The following is a 16,870-nucleotide window of genomic DNA, read 5'->3' as shown; positions in this document are numbered from 1 at the left end:
TGGTGAATGGACACAGAAGGCAGGCATATCAAATTTACAGATGGCAAAGAGGTTCGGATGGAAGCGTCAAAATGTAAAAGTTGGGGTCATATTGTTTATGGTTTTGTGTCCTTTTCACACACGTGCTAGAAACACAGCATCAGAATAAGGGAATTAAGAGGTGTCCTGCAACCTACGGTGGTTAAACCACTTCTGGAAATCTGTATTCAATTGTGGGTACCATATTTTACATAAGAAATGAAAGGAACGGGAGAAAGACCAAAGAAGGATAACTAGACCGGGTGAAGGTCCAGAAACCAGTACTTCCCAGGACTGAGGCAAAAACTGCATCCGTGGCCTACATATCAAAAGCTCCAGTGGTAGTGTGACCATACAATCTATTGGCCATACCAGATACTTGTGAGTCAAAAGGGAGGCTATTATTGATTATATAGAGAGAACAGGTATAAACTAGGACTGTCCTGGGCTTACTCAAATGGAGGTTCAGGGAGACTTGCTAATCTGATGTATAAAGTGAAGGCAGGTTAACTTTGCTTTGGTGGGCAAAAAATAGAACCAATGAGTGGAAATTCCAGAAGATACATTCGGATTCAACCGAAGGAAGAACTTTTGAACGAGCATCGCTGTTCAAAATGGAATGGGTTGCCCCGTTATCACTGCAAATCATCAGGAAGGGACCAGAGACATTAGCCAGGGAAGTTGTCAAAAGGATTACAGAACTCGGGGACAGACAGACTCTAAGATCCCTTCCCTCCCTCTCCAATAAGTTGTGACATATAAGACATGGATATACAGGCACAGCTAGAAACAAAGAGTTCCAAGAAAATATATTCATTCTGATAGCTGATGTATTTACTTGTGATGTTTCTTTGGTACAATATTACATGTGGTTTGCTGCAACAAATTTTTACAACGTTCACTCAGTGCTTCAGAAGGTTTACAAAAATTTCAGTACAGACTGATAGGCACAAACACATTTTTTTTTTACTTTTTGATTCTACCAATTTTTCTCGTATAAACGTGCAGTCGAACATCCTCTATTTAAAATGTAATTCTGTGCGGAAGAGTTACAAGCATCTGTTGCTGGTTTGGTAAAGAATTCATGTGCTCAGTAACCAAGAACCTTAATAACATTTTCTGGTAACATGAATTTGCCTACTTTGTTTCAGTGTCCAGTTTAATCTGTCGTTTTAAATGGAATTTAAAAAATTTTTGCTTATGTTGTGATCAATGGAAGGAAACACAATATTATTTACAACTATCGGTCTTATACAGGAAGTCTGCACAGTTGTAAACATTTTATTGATACCAAAACGATAATGTGTGATTAAAGTAGACTGATGTGACTGCCACAATAGGCACACAATAAGTATTTTATATGAATAATAAATATATATTTAAATAGCATATATCTTTATATATATAATTTCAAGGGCAATTATGTAATATAGGTACTCTACAACTTAATTTACATTCAGTGAAATATGTTTTAATTTGCCTATTCTGTAGAAACATGCCCCAAAAGCCAGTCTCAGGAACACATGCATTATTTGTCATTCACATACCTATGTGACAAGCAGAATCAACGTGGATCTGCCCTCAGTGATGGGTGAAGCCACATACACAAGAGTTGGGGAATGGGCTCTCCTTGTCATAAACGATCTTCTTTGTGTATTACTATAGTCGTAATCTCCTTTGCCTCCCAGGGAGGTATGGAGCAGAAAATAGTATTCTACACCATCTGCGAGTTTTCCAAATTCCACCTGGGGTCTTTGGTGGCTCTTGACATGCAGTGGGAACATCGCCACCTATGAAGTTGGTATGGCCTGCCAGGTCACCTGCTTTGCTAAATCTGTGTTGGATACAAAGCACTCCTATACTAAGTGCCTGAGTCCAAGGGCCACATGCTCAGATGCCAAGTCCTGCCACGTTTAGCAGGAAGCACCCCAGAGGACAGCTGACTCCAGCGACACCCTTAAATCAGATCAAACTTCTAGTGGCATCACAGCAAGACACATCTGAGAAACAGGGATGCTCCAGACCTGCAGAACCACCAGTCCTACATGGAGGTCCCAGCTCCAGGAGGTCAAAAAGAAGTCCCCAACCCTCCCCATCCCAACACAGAGCTGCAGGGAGAGCGTGGGGACCCATAGTGCTTCCACGGGGGGAAGTTTCCACAGCGACTTTGACACTCACACTGGGCAGTCCATCTGGGCTGGAGGCTGCCGCCTTTCTGTTTACATAACCAAGGACATTGCAAAGGGTTCTGCTGGAATGTCGCTGGCAGGGACTTCTTGCTCTTGCATGAGCTGTGCTGGCAGATCCCTCCTTCCATTCTTCTTGGGGGAGGTTTTGACACTGGCTGGCTGCCCCAGGAACTATCCCAGACACTTCATGGAGATCTACCCCGGACACCTGGTCCAGTGTCAGGAGCTCCCAGGGTGGGGCAAATCCTAGAGCTGCTCCCCTTGTAAGCCTGGGTATGGAAGGTCAGGCCTGGGAGGGGTGGAAAGGGCGAGGGAGAGGACTCCCAAACCCAAAAGGCTCGCCACCCCCGTCCTCGTCAAGTCTCTTGGTGGAAATGCTGTCACAGACAATAACGTAGCACCTTACAATGCAACGGCCCCGGCAAATGAGAGTCTAAATATATCCAGGGTGCATATCATTAGTGAGTAGTTACAGAAATAAAGATGTTATGTTGTATCTGTTAGTCAAATCAAAAATTCTAATTGGACACAGAACAATTTCTCACAGCTTTCAGCAGGAGGTAATTACTGTGTTGACTACTTGTAGCAAAAAAAAAAAAAAAAAAAAGGCTGAAATGGAGCCTAGTGTTTGGGCTGTTTCCATGAAAGAAGGAAGGAGAAAGATGTTTTTGCCTGGATCTGAGCTGATTAAAAGCTGGCTGGGCTCCTGATCTCTGCACCTTCCTGGTTTAACCAGTGACACTGGTGGCAAGCAGCTCACCATGTCACACCAAACCCTTTGATAACCAAAGTGCAGTGTATTTTTAGCATAACCTTCAGAAAAGACCTGGAAATAAGGCTGGGAATGGTGGCTTACGCCTGTAATCCCAGCACTTTGGGAGGCTGAGGCGGGCGGATCACCTGAGGTCAGGAGTTTGAGACCAGCCTAGCCCACATGGCAAAACCTTGTCTCTACTAAAAATACAAAAATTAGCCAAGGCATGCTGGTGAGCACCTGTAATCCCAGCTACTCAGGAGGCTGAGGCAGAAGCATCGCTTGAACCTGGGAGACAGAGGTTGCAGTGAGCCGAGATCACGCCACTGTACTCCAGCCTGGGTGACAGAGAGAGACTCCATCATAAAAGAAAGAGAGAGAGAGAGAGAGAGAGAGAGAGAGAGGAAGGAGAAGGAAGGAAGGAAGGAGGAAGGAAGGAAGGATGGAAGGGAGGGAGGGAGGGAGGGAGGGAAGGAAGGAAGGAAGGAAGGAAGGAAGGAAGGAAGGAAGGAAGGAAAAGAACGAAGAGACCTGGAAATGAGTCTGTGACTAGATAACAGTATTGGAAAGCTAGAATTTTAAATCAGGACAGACAGATGAGGCAGGAACAGTGATGGCATTTTACATCCTTCCTCGTGTCTAGCCCTGAGCATCACACAAATGATTGACTAAAAGTATAAAAGCACAGAGTCACAATTCCTGATTGTGGTGATGGTTTCCCAGGTATAGTCATATATCAAGATATATCCAACAGTATATTTTAAATATGTGTAGTTTATTGTATGTCAATGATATATTAATAAATCTATTTAAATATGAGAGTTAGCACTTTGTGAGGCCAAGGCTGGAGGACTGCTTGAAGCCAAGAGTTTGAGACCAGCCTAGGCAACACAGTGAGACCCCATCTCTAAAAAAATACAAAAAATAGCTGGGTGTGGTGGTTCATGTCTGTAATTCCAGTGCTTTGGCCTGGAGTTCAAAACCAGCCTAGGTAACACAGCAAGACCTCATCTCTCCAGAAAAAAAAAAAAAAAAAAAAAATTAAAACAAAATTAGCCAGGCATGGCGGCATGTGCCTGTAGTCCCTAAGTACCCAGTAGGCGGAGCTGGGAGTACCACTTGCGCCCAGGAGTTTGAGTCTGCAGTGAGCCATGATGGCACCACTGTACTCCATCCTGGGCAGCAGGGTGATACCCCATCTCTCCACAAGTAAATAAAATCAAATAAGAGAGAGACATTTTTTTCACGTTTTCAAAAAGAGACCATCAGGAGCACGACATTGAGGGTTCAATTTGTACAATGGCACATCTCAACAGAATTCTTCACACATTGAGGAATTCTTTCTTTTCTTTCCTTCCTCCTCCTCCTTTTTTCTCTTTCTTTTGCTGCTCCTCCTCTTTCTCCCTCCTCCCTTCTCCCTCCTCCTTCTCCTCCTCCTTCTCCTCATTATTCTTCTCACTATGTTACCCAGGCTGCTCTCAAACTCCTGGCCTCAAGTGATTCTCCCATCTCAGCCTCCCAAGTTGCTGGGATTACAGGTGTGAGCCACCACGCTTGGCCGTTTTTCTTTTTATTTGAAGTCTGGTGCTTACACATTTTCCCAGATGTCATCATACTCAATACTGAACCCTGGAGTTGGCAGTCTTTTGTGCTTTAAGTATCATTTGTACATGGGTGAGCTTCAACTCCGTGTCTCCACCGTGGTGTCCCCTGACCCAGGTTGGTGGAGAATTATGCACAAAACTGCCCTCTCCATACCTCACTTGGTCCCTTGTTAAACATCCCAAGCTCAGCGAGTCCCAGATGGAATTCCTGATCTCACTTTTCCCCAAACCACAGCTTCCCTCCCAAGCAACGATAGCTCTGCCTTGTCATCCCCATTTTCTGCTCTTTTGGCCCCAAATCCTGGACTCTTCGCTTTATCACATATCCCACATTCGAACCCCCAGAAAATCCTGTTGGTTCTGTCTTCAAAATATCCAGAACTTGAACGCTTTTCATCACCACCATCATCGTCATCACTTGTCTTGATTCTTGCAAATGTGCTTCTAACTCTGCCCACCTTGCAATCTCACCCAAACAGCACCCAAACCATTTCTGCATGGCCTCCGTGGGACCGGGGGCTCCCCAGCTCCACATTGCCCCCCAGGGTAGAGCCTTAAAGGCCCGTGTGACTCCCACCAGTCCTCACCCTGCACCACATGGCTCTGCGACCTCTCCTGGGAGCACCCTCTCCTGTTCCCTGCCACACCACTGCCTCAGTGCCTTTGAAGAACTCTGCCCTCTGCTTGGAACACTCATCACCTCCAGACACCCACCTGGCTCCCCTCCTCACATCCTTTCAGTCTTTGCTCAATGATCACCTTTCCTAAGGTCTACAAGACCCCTGCGTTGAAAAGAGCAACTTATCACACTTCCCTTCCTCTGCTTTGTTTTTCTTTGTAGCAACTGCCAGCTTCTAGCATCCTCTGTGACTTAGTTACTGATCCTGTGGACTGTCTGCCCCTTCCTCTTGGAATGCAAGCTCCCCAGGGGCAAGATTTGATTGGTTTTTCTCACTGCCACATTCCTGGAATGTACAAGGCATACCAACAGGTATGTGTTGAATGACTGAATGAATGAATGGATGGACTTGTGGCACTCAGATACTTTCTGCCATTTGCCAGCTGGGGTCTGCAGGGTATCATTTTTATATGAACAAAAAGAGGGCTGGGTGTATGATGGCTCACACCTGCAATCCCAGAGCTTTGACAGGCTGAAGTGGGAGGATCGCTTGAGGTCAGAGTTCAAGACCAGCTAAGGCAATCTAGTGAGACCCCCATCTCTTAAAAAAAAGAAAAAAAGAAAAATTAGCTGGGCATGGTAGTGCATGCTTGTAGTTCCAGGTACTGGGGAGGCTGAGGTGGGAGGATCACTTGAGCTCAGGAGTTCGAGGCTGCAGTGAGCTTTGATTGTACCACTGTATTTCAGTCTGAGTGACAGAGCGAGAATGGGCCAGAGAGAGAGTGAGAAAGAGAGTTCTATCCTTATTCTCTTCCCCTTTGACATAGAAACAGGCAGAGAGACAAGCAGAGGTGCCTAGCAGACAGAAGAGCTGACCGCAGGTAGGGGCCCTGGGCTGCAGCAGGAAACAGTCCCTCGAGATCTGTGCAGACAAGTCGAGAAAGGAGAAATCACAACGTGACAATGAGTTCCTCAGTTACATTTCTGAGCACCACCAAATGCCAGGGATAACGCTGGGTGCTGTGCAGTCAATGATAAAGAAGACATGGTCCTACCCCTAAAAAGCGACAGTGGGAGGCATGTGAACAGGTCACTACTGTCCATAGGATCAAACTGCAACTGCCTTCCAGCATGGATGCTTCCAGAGAACAGAGGAGGGGAACTCGCCTCTGTTTGGAGGAACAGGAGTAGGGAACGCTGGAGGCTCCAAGTAAAGAATGAATAGGTGTGTTCCAGGAAAGGGATGGGAGGGGAATGGCAATGTGAAGGGAGCAATTGCAAAGGCTGAAGTCCAGATGAGGTCAAATATGCCTGGGGAGAGGCAAGGGTGTGTGTGTGTGTGTGTGTGTGTGTGTGTGTGTGATGGTTAACATAAGAAAAGATGTTTAAGAAACAAGAAGCCTCTAGATTGTGAAGGGCTTTTTCTTCCATGCTAAGGACTGTGGTCTACAAAGAATGCAGGGTGCAGAGGTGGGGGCTGTGGATGTGGTCAGGGGTATAGGAAGCTGGACAAAGGATAGGCTGTGATGATTTTATAATGACTCAGGAAAAAGAGCCCCTAAACTATGACAATGGCAGTCAGCACCTCACCCTAAAAGAATGTGGGAAGACAATGTATGGACCGAGGCATTGGAGAAATTTGATTGGAAAGATCAGCTGCAGAAGAGCTGACTCCTAGCAAAGTAGAAAGAGGAAGCTCGAGGCAGGCGTGGTGAGTCACATCACGGGACAATGAGGTCTGAGCCTTGGAGGAAGAGGAAGAGGAGTAATGAGAAAACCACAGGTGGGACCAGTAATCACAAAGGGAAACAGCAAAGCATTTGTAAGCTCTGGAATCCTACCCAGTGAGGCTGTTTTGGGGAATAGTATTTAGGGAACACTGGTAAGTAGCCAAACCCAGAATCAGCCATTTCAAAGCCAGATGGACCGACAGGGTCCTTCAGGAAAGGTCTGCTGGGAAGGCACAGGGCAGATACCATGTGCCCTCTTCATCCTCACTGCCCAGCCAGCAGGCCAAGCCACAGTGCTTGAGTTCCTCCACCCCATCTTTCCTACAAATGAACACTCGCATATTGACTTTTATCTACATCCAATACAAAACCAAAAGCCACAGTATAAAACTTACAGTTTATAGACTCTTTTTTTTTTTTTTTTTTTTGGAGACATACTCTCACTGTCACCCAGGCTGGAGTGCAGTGGCTCTATCACTCCATGACGGCTCACGGCAACCTCTGCCTTCTGGGCTTAAGTGATCCTCCCACCTCAGTCTCCTGAGTAGCTGGGACTATGGGTGCACGCCACCACACCTGGCTAATTTTTTAATTTTTTGTAGAGAAAATAAAACATGGAGTTTTGCCGTGTTGGCCAGGCTGGTCTCGAACTCCTGACCTCAAGTGATCCTCTCGCCTCGGTCTCCTAAAGTGCTGGGATTACAGGCATAAGCCACTGCACCCAGCCAGTTTATGGACTATTTTAAGTTGAGTTTTGTCAGTTCTCTAGGAGCGTGGTCAGTTTCACTGGCAAGAAGCAAAGGAGGATCTAGCTGCTTAAGAAACTAAGCACTGTCCAGGCATGGTGGCTCACGGCTGTAATCCTAGCACTTTGGGAGGCTGAGGCAGGCAGATAACCTGAGGTCAGGAGTTCAAGACCAGCCTGGCCAACACGGTGAAACCCCGTCTCTACTAAAAATACAAAAAAATTAGCTGGGTGTAGTGGTGCGCAGCCATAATCCCAGCTACTCAGGAGGCTAAGGCAGGAGAATTGCTTGAACCTGGGAGGAGAAAGTTGCGGTGAGTTGAGATTGCACCCCTGCACTCCAGCCTGGGTGATGGAGCAAGACTTTCTCTCAAAAAAACAAAAACCAAAAAAACAAAAAAACAAAACAAAACAAAAAACAAGAAACAAATCACTGTGTTTTTGGATAGTATTCTCGTATTCTCTGAGTACTTGGATATCTTTCCCACTTGGAAGTTGCAGATCTCTGTATGGTACAAAATCTCTATCGACTAATTTACAACTTCAGGAACAGGAAGGCAAACGAACTAAATTGTTGTGGATGACAAAAGCCATATTTTCCACAATAAAGTAAGGAAGGAACCACAAACAAATACCAGCTTATAATTTCTCCATCAAATGACAGACACACTCCACCCTGTCTAGGCAAAAGACGGCCATAAGCTGTCCCTTAGGGCTCACCGAAAATATATCCTAGTCTTGGATGCAGATATAATGTTCTATAAATACTCTCCCTGTTTGCACATTTGCTTAATGTTTTTCTTCTGCTGTCTGTGTGTGCCTGTTTAATCAGTCTTCAGAAGACAAATGATCTCTCATTCTGACTTTATTTAACATTTAGAAGGTTATTAAATGCTTAAAATTCTTTTGATGAACATTATGCAAATTGACACCTTGACTTCTCCAACTACAAGGAAACTATCCCAGTATTTTCACAGTGGTTGAGTGGTTGATGCGATGGAAAAGAAAAAGAAAAACAAAACAAAACAAAATAAAAAAAAACACCAAAAGGCATCCCGTATACTCAGGATCTAGGCTTATTTCTGCCATTAACTTGTTGCATTAATGACTTGGGTGGAATATAACAAATAAATAGGAGTAGAAAATCTTCCCAGTTAACGGCAATAAATGGGCAGTAGACAAAGAACATTATGGAGTGATTATAGTGTTGCCTTTTTTGTTCCGAAAAGGATGCAATTGCCATTCACTGACATAATCTTGGTAATTCTTACATCTTTTCTAGAATTTGTTCCAGATAAAAGCTTTCTATGATCATTTTTGAAAATTAAAGAATTTTAGAAATTCTTAGAAATTGGTGATATAATCCATTGGGTCAAAGACAAAGCCATCTGTCTTTTCTTCCTTCCCCTCCCCCAACCGACCTTCTCTACCTTAATGTTCCAGGACTCCCTGGAGACCCAGATGTAGTAGAGCCCCTGGGCTCTCTCATCTGCTCCCAGTGATAGACCCTAATCCCTGTTCACAGCTAGAAGACTCTATTACATCCTGCCACCTGCCATTCTTCACAAATCTTCCCTGTTTCCAACAAGGTAAGAATGGCTAGGGTCATGACTTTATCTGCAGAAACCTTTCTGAAAGGCTAGGTAACACTTATGAAATATCAGAGCTAACATTCGTCCACTTATACTACTTTATGTCTATAAAATTCATCTCAGTATTATAAGTGAGGATGCACCATTTATTTCAGCAGCACCTCCACTTCCATAGCCAGCTGGCTTCTTGCACCTTGATGGGATCACATCCCCGCAAAGTTAGCATCGTTGAGCCTTCCAGTAATATAATTAAGCAAAGTTGGAGAGGGGGAAATACAAAGACAAAATCTCTTATTCTAGAAAAGTCTCCTTGCCAAATGCAGTAGCTCGTGCCTATAATCCCAGGGCTTGGGGAGGCCAAGGCAGGAGGATCGTTTGAGGCCAGGAGTTCGAGACCAACCTGGGAAACATAGCAAGATCCCATCTCTCCAGATAAAAGAGTCTCCCATACTTTTTGAGAGTTAGGTGCTTCACAGATATTAACTAGTTTGCTACTCTGAATGTCAGTTATAAATAAAGCAACCAAGGTTCAGAGAGACTCAGTAATTCACCCAAGGCCACATAAGCCGTGGCAGAGCTGATTAGACAACCACACCCAGGGCAAGATGGCGCCACCCTCCCCTCTCTGTTTGCCATCCCAGGTTGCACCACACAGATCCACGTCAGGAGGCAGGGACTCCAGCCTTGGTGCAGCAGCTGAGACCAGGGTGAGGTCCCTCAATGCCTGTAAGCTCTTCCTTATTTGCAAAAATGATCTAGATACTCCCTTTGATTCCTAAAGCACCATTTCTCTAAAATGTTTGATTGGCTGGATAATTCCCAGATCACATATGCACATGGTTTGTAGATTGCACCAGGCATTGACTGTGATGGGCAGCCCTGCAGCCATGGCTGCAGCCCTTGCTAACAGTAGCCCTTGCTACAACTGCCTTCTATACATGGTTCTCCCCTCCTGCCAAGACCTGCAGGCTACATCTGTGCTACTGGTCACTCTGCAGTTCTTCTGTTACAAAACACTCAAGCAGCCCAATAAAAGGGAATTGAGAAGGCCGAACACTGCTCCCCATTGTGCTCCATCAGTGTCTGCTTCATGTCCTCATCACCCTCCCCTCTCTCCTTCTCTCTCTCTTTGGGCAACAGAGAAATAAATATCAGATACTTATTGGGGCTGGCCAGTGGGAGTAGGGAGATGGGCAAGGCAGAGCTAGACTCTCCAGCTATTGGTAGGTATGTCGCCTAGCTCTGGAGGACCCACACTGTCTGGCTTCCTAGTTTGGGTTTGTCACATCTATATACTTCATCTATATACTTCTTCCCAGGCATGTGGCGAGAGCGTAATTGTGCAGTTTCTGGTTATGAATGGCACAGCCCGGCAACTCGCCGATTATTATTTCCATTCCCTGTCACGCATTATCAACCTAATTCCCCATTACATGCCTTTTTTTTTTCTCATGCATTACCCATACAGCAAGGACAAAGAAAGGCAAAAGCTCTGCAAAGAAGACTGCATCACCAGAGAACAGGCTAATCCCACAGGAAATTGTGAAGTGATAGCTTCAAGTGTGCAGGGAGAGGTTTTGGCTAATTTGAAGTGAAAAATATCATTAAAAGGTTTGGGATTCTGCATTAGGACCAGGACTCCAGACTTTAAGTTTGGTAATGTATTGCTAACTGAGAAAGAGGAGCCACACCACAGTATAGACTAAGAAAAGTTTTGACACAGGTGGGCTTAACAAGCGACACTGCTTTAGACCACTGGGGTTTTCCAGATTTCTTTCTTTTTATCCTTTCCTTTTATTTTTTAGAGACAGGGTCTCCCTCTTGTTGCCTAGGCTGGAGTGCAATGGTGCAATCATAGCTCACTGCAACCTTCAATTCCTGGACTCAAGCAATCCTCCCGTTTTAGCCTCCTGGAGTAGCTGGGACCACAGGCACGTGTCACCATGCTTGGCTGGTTTTTCAGGTTTCTGAAGTCTAAACAGATCCAGGATTCACTTAGCGATTTGCTTATACAACCAGGGTCCGGGGAGTGCTCAACACGAGCAGCGGGTTAATGTAGTGAGTGTATGCAAACAAAACGTATGCAGTAGCCAAGGATCAGCAAATAATTGCTGAGAAGGCAGGAGCAAAAAGGAACATGTGAATGTAAGTCAGAATCTGGGGCAAAGAGTATGGATGTACCAATGCTCTTGACCACAGACAGTAAGTTTTTTCTTGTATTGCATCATTGAATGGCCGGAGCTCCACCTTTAAAACAAAAAGCCAGAAAACACCACACAGCATAGAGATCGCCCTTCCTAACAAGCTAGAGCCTACAGGCAACTTCTCTGATTTAGAATTAATTATGCTTGTACATCTGTAGGGAGGTTACTCATTTGGTTCAAACTGAGACTACCACTCATTTCTTCTTGGTTATTTGGAGTTAATAAGGCCACTGAACAGAACCCGATCCCCCATAGTCCTCCATTACTTTCCAACAATTGTGGCTTTTATTCTTAGCAGTGATTTCCATCTTCAAGTGGAATATGAAGAATGTTTATCTTTGGGAAGAAAATGCCCAATTTCCACTGATATAGTTGAGAACCGAGGCCGGGTGCAGTGGCTGATGCCTGTAATCCCAGCACTTTGAGAGACTGAGGCAGGCGGATCACATGGTCAGGAGATCGAGACCATCCTGGCCAACATGGTGAAACCCCGTCTCTACTAAAAATACAAAAATTAGGCCGGGCGCGGTGGCTCAAGCCTGTAATCCCAGCACTTTGGGAGGCCGAGAAGGGCGGATCACGAGGTCAGGAGATCGAGACCATCCTGGCTAACACGGTGAAACCCCGTCTCTACTAAAAAAATACAAAAAACTAGCCGGGCGAGGTGGCGGCGCCTGTAGTCCCAGCTACTCGGGAGGCTGAGGCAGGAGAATGGCGTGAACCCGGGAGGCGGAGCTTGCAGTGAGCTGAGATCCGGCCACTGCACTCCAGCCTGGGCGACAAAGCGAGACTCCATCTCAAAAAAAAAAACAAAAAAACAAAAATTAGCTGGGCATAGTGGCACGTGCCTGTCATCCCAGCTACTCAGGAGGCAGGAGAATGACTTGAACCAGGGAGGCGGAGGTTGCAGTGAGCCAAGATCGCACCACTGCACTCCAGCCTGGGTGACAGAGCAAGACTCCATCTCAAAACAAAACAAAAACAAAAAACAAACAAACAAAAAAACTGAACACACCCTCACACTCATTAGCTCCCCAAATAAGCATTAGTGCAGTGTACTAAACAGTAGCACCAGCTCTGATCATCTTCTGTAAAAGTAAGGAGGAACAGTGATAGGGATTTTTAGAATAATGCCACTGGCGGTAGAGCTGGTTACTTCCAATGTAAGGGTGTGTCTGAATCATTCCTTATAAGAGAAGGACGTGCTGACTTCATGGGACAACAGAAAGAGTGGCGGCTGATGGATTTAGGGAACTAAAATGAAACTGCTGTGGAGGGAATTTTTGATAAGCTGGATTTATGCTGATTCAGAAAACTTCTTGCAGAAGACAGCAGTGAACCCGTCTGGCCTTTGTGTGCAATCATGACTCCGAAGCCCAAAGTTCCAAGAGCTATTGTACCACCTCTGGAGATGAAATGTTCTGGGAAAAACAAAAACTAAACAATGGAAAATACTACTGATGTACTCCAGTCTGATTATGGCTGGAATGAACACCTCAAGATAAAATCCAGCACACCTTTCCCCACAAGATGAGATTTTTAGCAGCCACTTTTCCAACATTCTCTGACTCTGATTTTGCTATTGGAGGAAAAACCCAAATATCTACATACCCTCCACAACTGATGTGATGATCCCTTTACTTCCTTTTCTTACGTCAATGCCTAACTTTTCAGAGACGTCCAACATCTTTTTTGTTGTTGTTCCTTTCATGGCATTTCCAGAGAGAAGTGGACAGTGCAGAATCAGAAATGGGCAAGGTGGGTGAATGGATAAAAATGCAGTGTCCTGTGGAGGTCATGAGGGCACATGGGCCTGAGTTACCTGCTGATCCTGTTAAGGTAAGAAAGCTCCCATTTTAGCTCAAGAGGAATATAGTTTAGCTCAAGAGGAATTAGGGTTTAGACTGAAGAATCATTAGAAGATCATTACTCTATTGCTCTCTTATGAGGTCCCAGAAATTGCTTCTAAGATGCTGGGATTTTTCACAACAAATAAACCAAACAAGAGAAATTCTGCCACAAATGTTATCACATCAGGTGCTATCCAAAAAATAAGACATATGAATTGAAGTCACTGCTGACCTCAGACTCAGACATTCTAATACTCTATGGAGAGTAGTTTAAAAGAACTTCATAAGCTGGTTAGCTGTTAGCATGTCTATTTCTCATTTTGACATCTTGAACTAGGAATTCTCCAAAAATTACACTGTTCTTTTTTTCTAAATATGCAAAAATATCTAAGAACAAAGCTTTAGATTGTAAATTGTCCCATTATACTTTCATTCAGTGTGATGCATCAGGCTAAACGCAAGTCTTATGAGGGGTAAGTATATGGCTTGCTGGACACGTGAATTGAACTACAAGCGTGCTGCACGCATGTGCGGATGCAAACACACACACACCAGCATAAACAATATGAACACAGGTGGTATATTCGTGCAGTACAGGCAGTAACGATCTTTGATGCTGGACTCACCCAACACTTACTTAAAGACAAAGGTGGCCGGGCGCGGTGTCTCAAGCCTGTAATCCCAGCACTTTGGGAGGCCGAGATGGGTGGATCACCAGGTCAGGAGATCGAGACCATCCTGGCTAACACGGTGAAACCCCATCTCTACTAAAAATACAAAAAACTAGCCGGGCGAGGTGGCGGGTGCCTGTAGTCCCAGCTACTCGGGAGGCTGAGGCAGGAGAATGGCGTGAACCTGGGAGGCGGAGCTTGCAGTGAGCTGAGATCCGGCCACCGCACCCCAGCCTGGACGACAGAGCGAGACTCCGTCTCAAAAAAAAAAAAAGACAAAGGTAGCCTGGCAAGTCCCCTCAATATGAGATATCCTGAACCTTCCATATCCCTTTCTTTCACATCACAAACCAATCCTACTTTTTCCATCCACTCCTTAAGGTTGACTCAGGAGCTCTTCCCTTGGCAACTCTTGCATATCTGCTGTTCCACAGAGCTCTTTCCCCAAGTTCCAGAACCAAGCAAGGAATCATTGGGCGTCTTTCCCTTTGACCTCAGGCTATAACTTTGCTGTGACAATAACATCGAGCGCTGTGCACATGTGCGATGCTGTTCTCATGGATTATGAAAGCAGCAACTCACTGGACCTCAAGGGGGTCTCAGTTTCCCCAAATGACAAGATCACGCTAATGACACCAGCCACCTGCCAGGCTATCAGGGGACTTGATAACAATGTCTACAAATTACAAGGAGACTCTGTGCCATAAATATCAAGTCTTATTAATAAAATTAGTTCAAGACAAATGCCAAAAACAATACAGCAACAGCAGCGGCAGATCACACTTGGTCAGAACAAAAGAGGGTGGAGAGATTTTCTATTCCTTATTCCTATTAAAACAATTCCCCTTTAATGAAAGAGTAAAATTTAATTTTTTCTCCCTAAAACATTACTTCTACCCACACAACTTTATACACCAGTCATTACTTCTTTCCAACTTATCTGGAGGCAACATTGTATTCACTGGCCTGGGCAATATAACGTTGATCGCAAAGCATGTCCAAATACTCCCTCCAATTTAATTAACTGCAGCTATTTAACTTCTGGGGACCAAGTGGATTCAAACCTATTTGCCACAGGGCCCTCATTCCTGCTGTACCCTAAATAAACCCAAACTTCATTTGCAACAGAATGGATCTAACAGAAGACAATGTACAAATTGGCTCATCTCCAAACCTTCTAGGTTGCAAGAGACAACACGTTGAGAACCAAACCAGATTTCTGTTGATTCCAGGCTTTGGTCTTCTGGCCCTGTCCAAGTCACACTTCAACAGAAATAGGGCTTAATGCTGTGAATGGGCTTGATGCAATTTAAAGACCAAAAACAAAACAATGAAATGTGTCTTCCTCTCCCCGACTGCTGGCCCCCATGCAAAAGCACTTTGATGCACATTTGAAGGACGGCATACACAGCTAAGTTTCATGAAGTCTAAGGGACAGGTTACTGTATCCAGTTCCTAAGGGACTTTCCCTAGGGCCAGCAGTGGCTTCCCGGGATGAAGTCAGCAGTTTGTCCCGGGCTCTCTGAGCGGTGCTTTCCCACAGATCAGTCATGCTGGTGAAGAGGACGACTTACGGATGTGGAGGTGGAAGGGGGGTACCAGCAGTTGAACCCTCAATCAGGTCAAGGCAGATGTATTCCCAACAGAACAGGCTGTCACCACTGACCGGCTCAGACTTAGAAATAGGCCTATCTAGGCTTTCAGAGCAAGCCCTTTCATCGCTATCTGTGAGGATTCAAATGGAAAGAAGCCAGAAACAGCAGTAGCAGCGTCTCCATTGGGATGCTCCATTCATAGGGGAGCCAGAGCCGCATCCATTCATGGTGGGGTCAGGGAGTCCTTTGCGGGCATTGGTTCTCGTCTCTCAGCAAGCTGCACTTCCCGGGGGGCTGGCATGGCTGCATCGTTCAGAATGAGGATGTCTATTAAGAAGCCGCCGCCAGAGCTATTATTAGCACAGCCATCCCTTGGAAATTTCGCAGAATACGCCTGAATCTACGAGCAGTTACTCTGTTAATAGGATACTGGAGGAAAAGGCACCAAGTCGCTCCTTACACACAGGCAGCCCACACAGCTTTCTCGGTGCAGCACCGGGAATCTTTTCTGAATTCAACGTGCACCAACATTCGAGCAGCTGCTTCCAATGTAGAAGCACTGCGTTTAGCCAATTTTAAACGAGCACGGACGAGAGGGGGTTCCCTTCTGTTCTCCTCCCCTTCCCAGCGTCCGTTTTCTCTGCCTCAAACTTGCTGCAGCCATTTGGAACGTAAGAAGCAGCCCCTCTTAGCAGCCCCAGGCAGCGGCGATCGGCTGCCGGCCCCCGCCACCCTTGTCTGAAACGCCCTGTCCTGCGCCCAAAGGAAAGGGCTCCCCTGTCACTCTCAAAAAATGGTTTTAAAAAAAGCCCACCCAGCTCTGCCCAAAGCCATGTCCTTTCCGATCTCCCCGGGTAGATTCCGACCGCCTGGGACTGAGGTGCCTAAGGAAAGCGTGTGTGTGCCGGGGGAGGGCTGCAGAAGAACGCACAGTATGGGCCCCACGTGGGGTTTGTATTTAAAAACTGTAACATACGCGAAATAAACGAGTCCAGGCCCCCAGTGAAGAAGCGGCGGCGCGTCCCTTTCCCCGGCCCAACGTGAAAACACGGAAGGCGAAGGGCTGCCGTCAGTCGCCTCCCTGCCGCCGCGACCGGGAAACAAAGACACGTTACCTTTTATTTTTTGCGCTTCCGAGGGAGCCGAGGAACTTCAGGCTGGAAGCGGCTGGTTCCCCGGAACGGGCGTCCCATTCGCCCGGGCGCAGGCCCTTGGCCTACGAGGCGGCCTTGGCGCCCGCAGCTGGCGCGTCCCCGCCCGGTCCCCGCCGCGGGGCCTCGGCCTCAGCCCATCGCCCGC

General features: G+C 46.0%; 1 protein-coding gene across 7 annotated transcripts in view; it reads right to left on the bottom strand.

The window, feature by feature from the left end:
• The window catches only part of FRMD4A (FERM domain containing 4A), a 544,823-nt gene that overhangs the window by 234,915 nt on the left and 293,038 nt on the right, over window positions 1-16,870 (bottom strand). Inside the window, exon 1 of one of the 7 annotated variants that reach the window (XM_033209302.1) lies at window positions 16,687-16,855. The exons of the other annotated variants lie outside the window; for them this stretch is intronic. The gene's annotated coding sequence lies outside the window, so the exon portion shown is untranslated. Of the gene's footprint in view, window positions 1-16,686; window positions 16,856-16,870 lie in introns of those variants that run through there. 7 annotated transcript variants of the gene reach the window in all.

Source organism: Trachypithecus francoisi, unplaced genomic scaffold (assembly GCF_009764315.1).
Source record: "Trachypithecus francoisi isolate TF-2019V2 unplaced genomic scaffold, Tfra_2.0 Lachesis_group9, whole genome shotgun sequence".
NCBI classification, from domain to species: Eukaryota; Metazoa; Chordata; class Mammalia; order Primates; family Cercopithecidae; genus Trachypithecus; species Trachypithecus francoisi.
The sequence above is the reverse complement of the archived record's forward strand: the minus strand, read 5'-3'. Positions and strand labels throughout refer to the sequence as shown.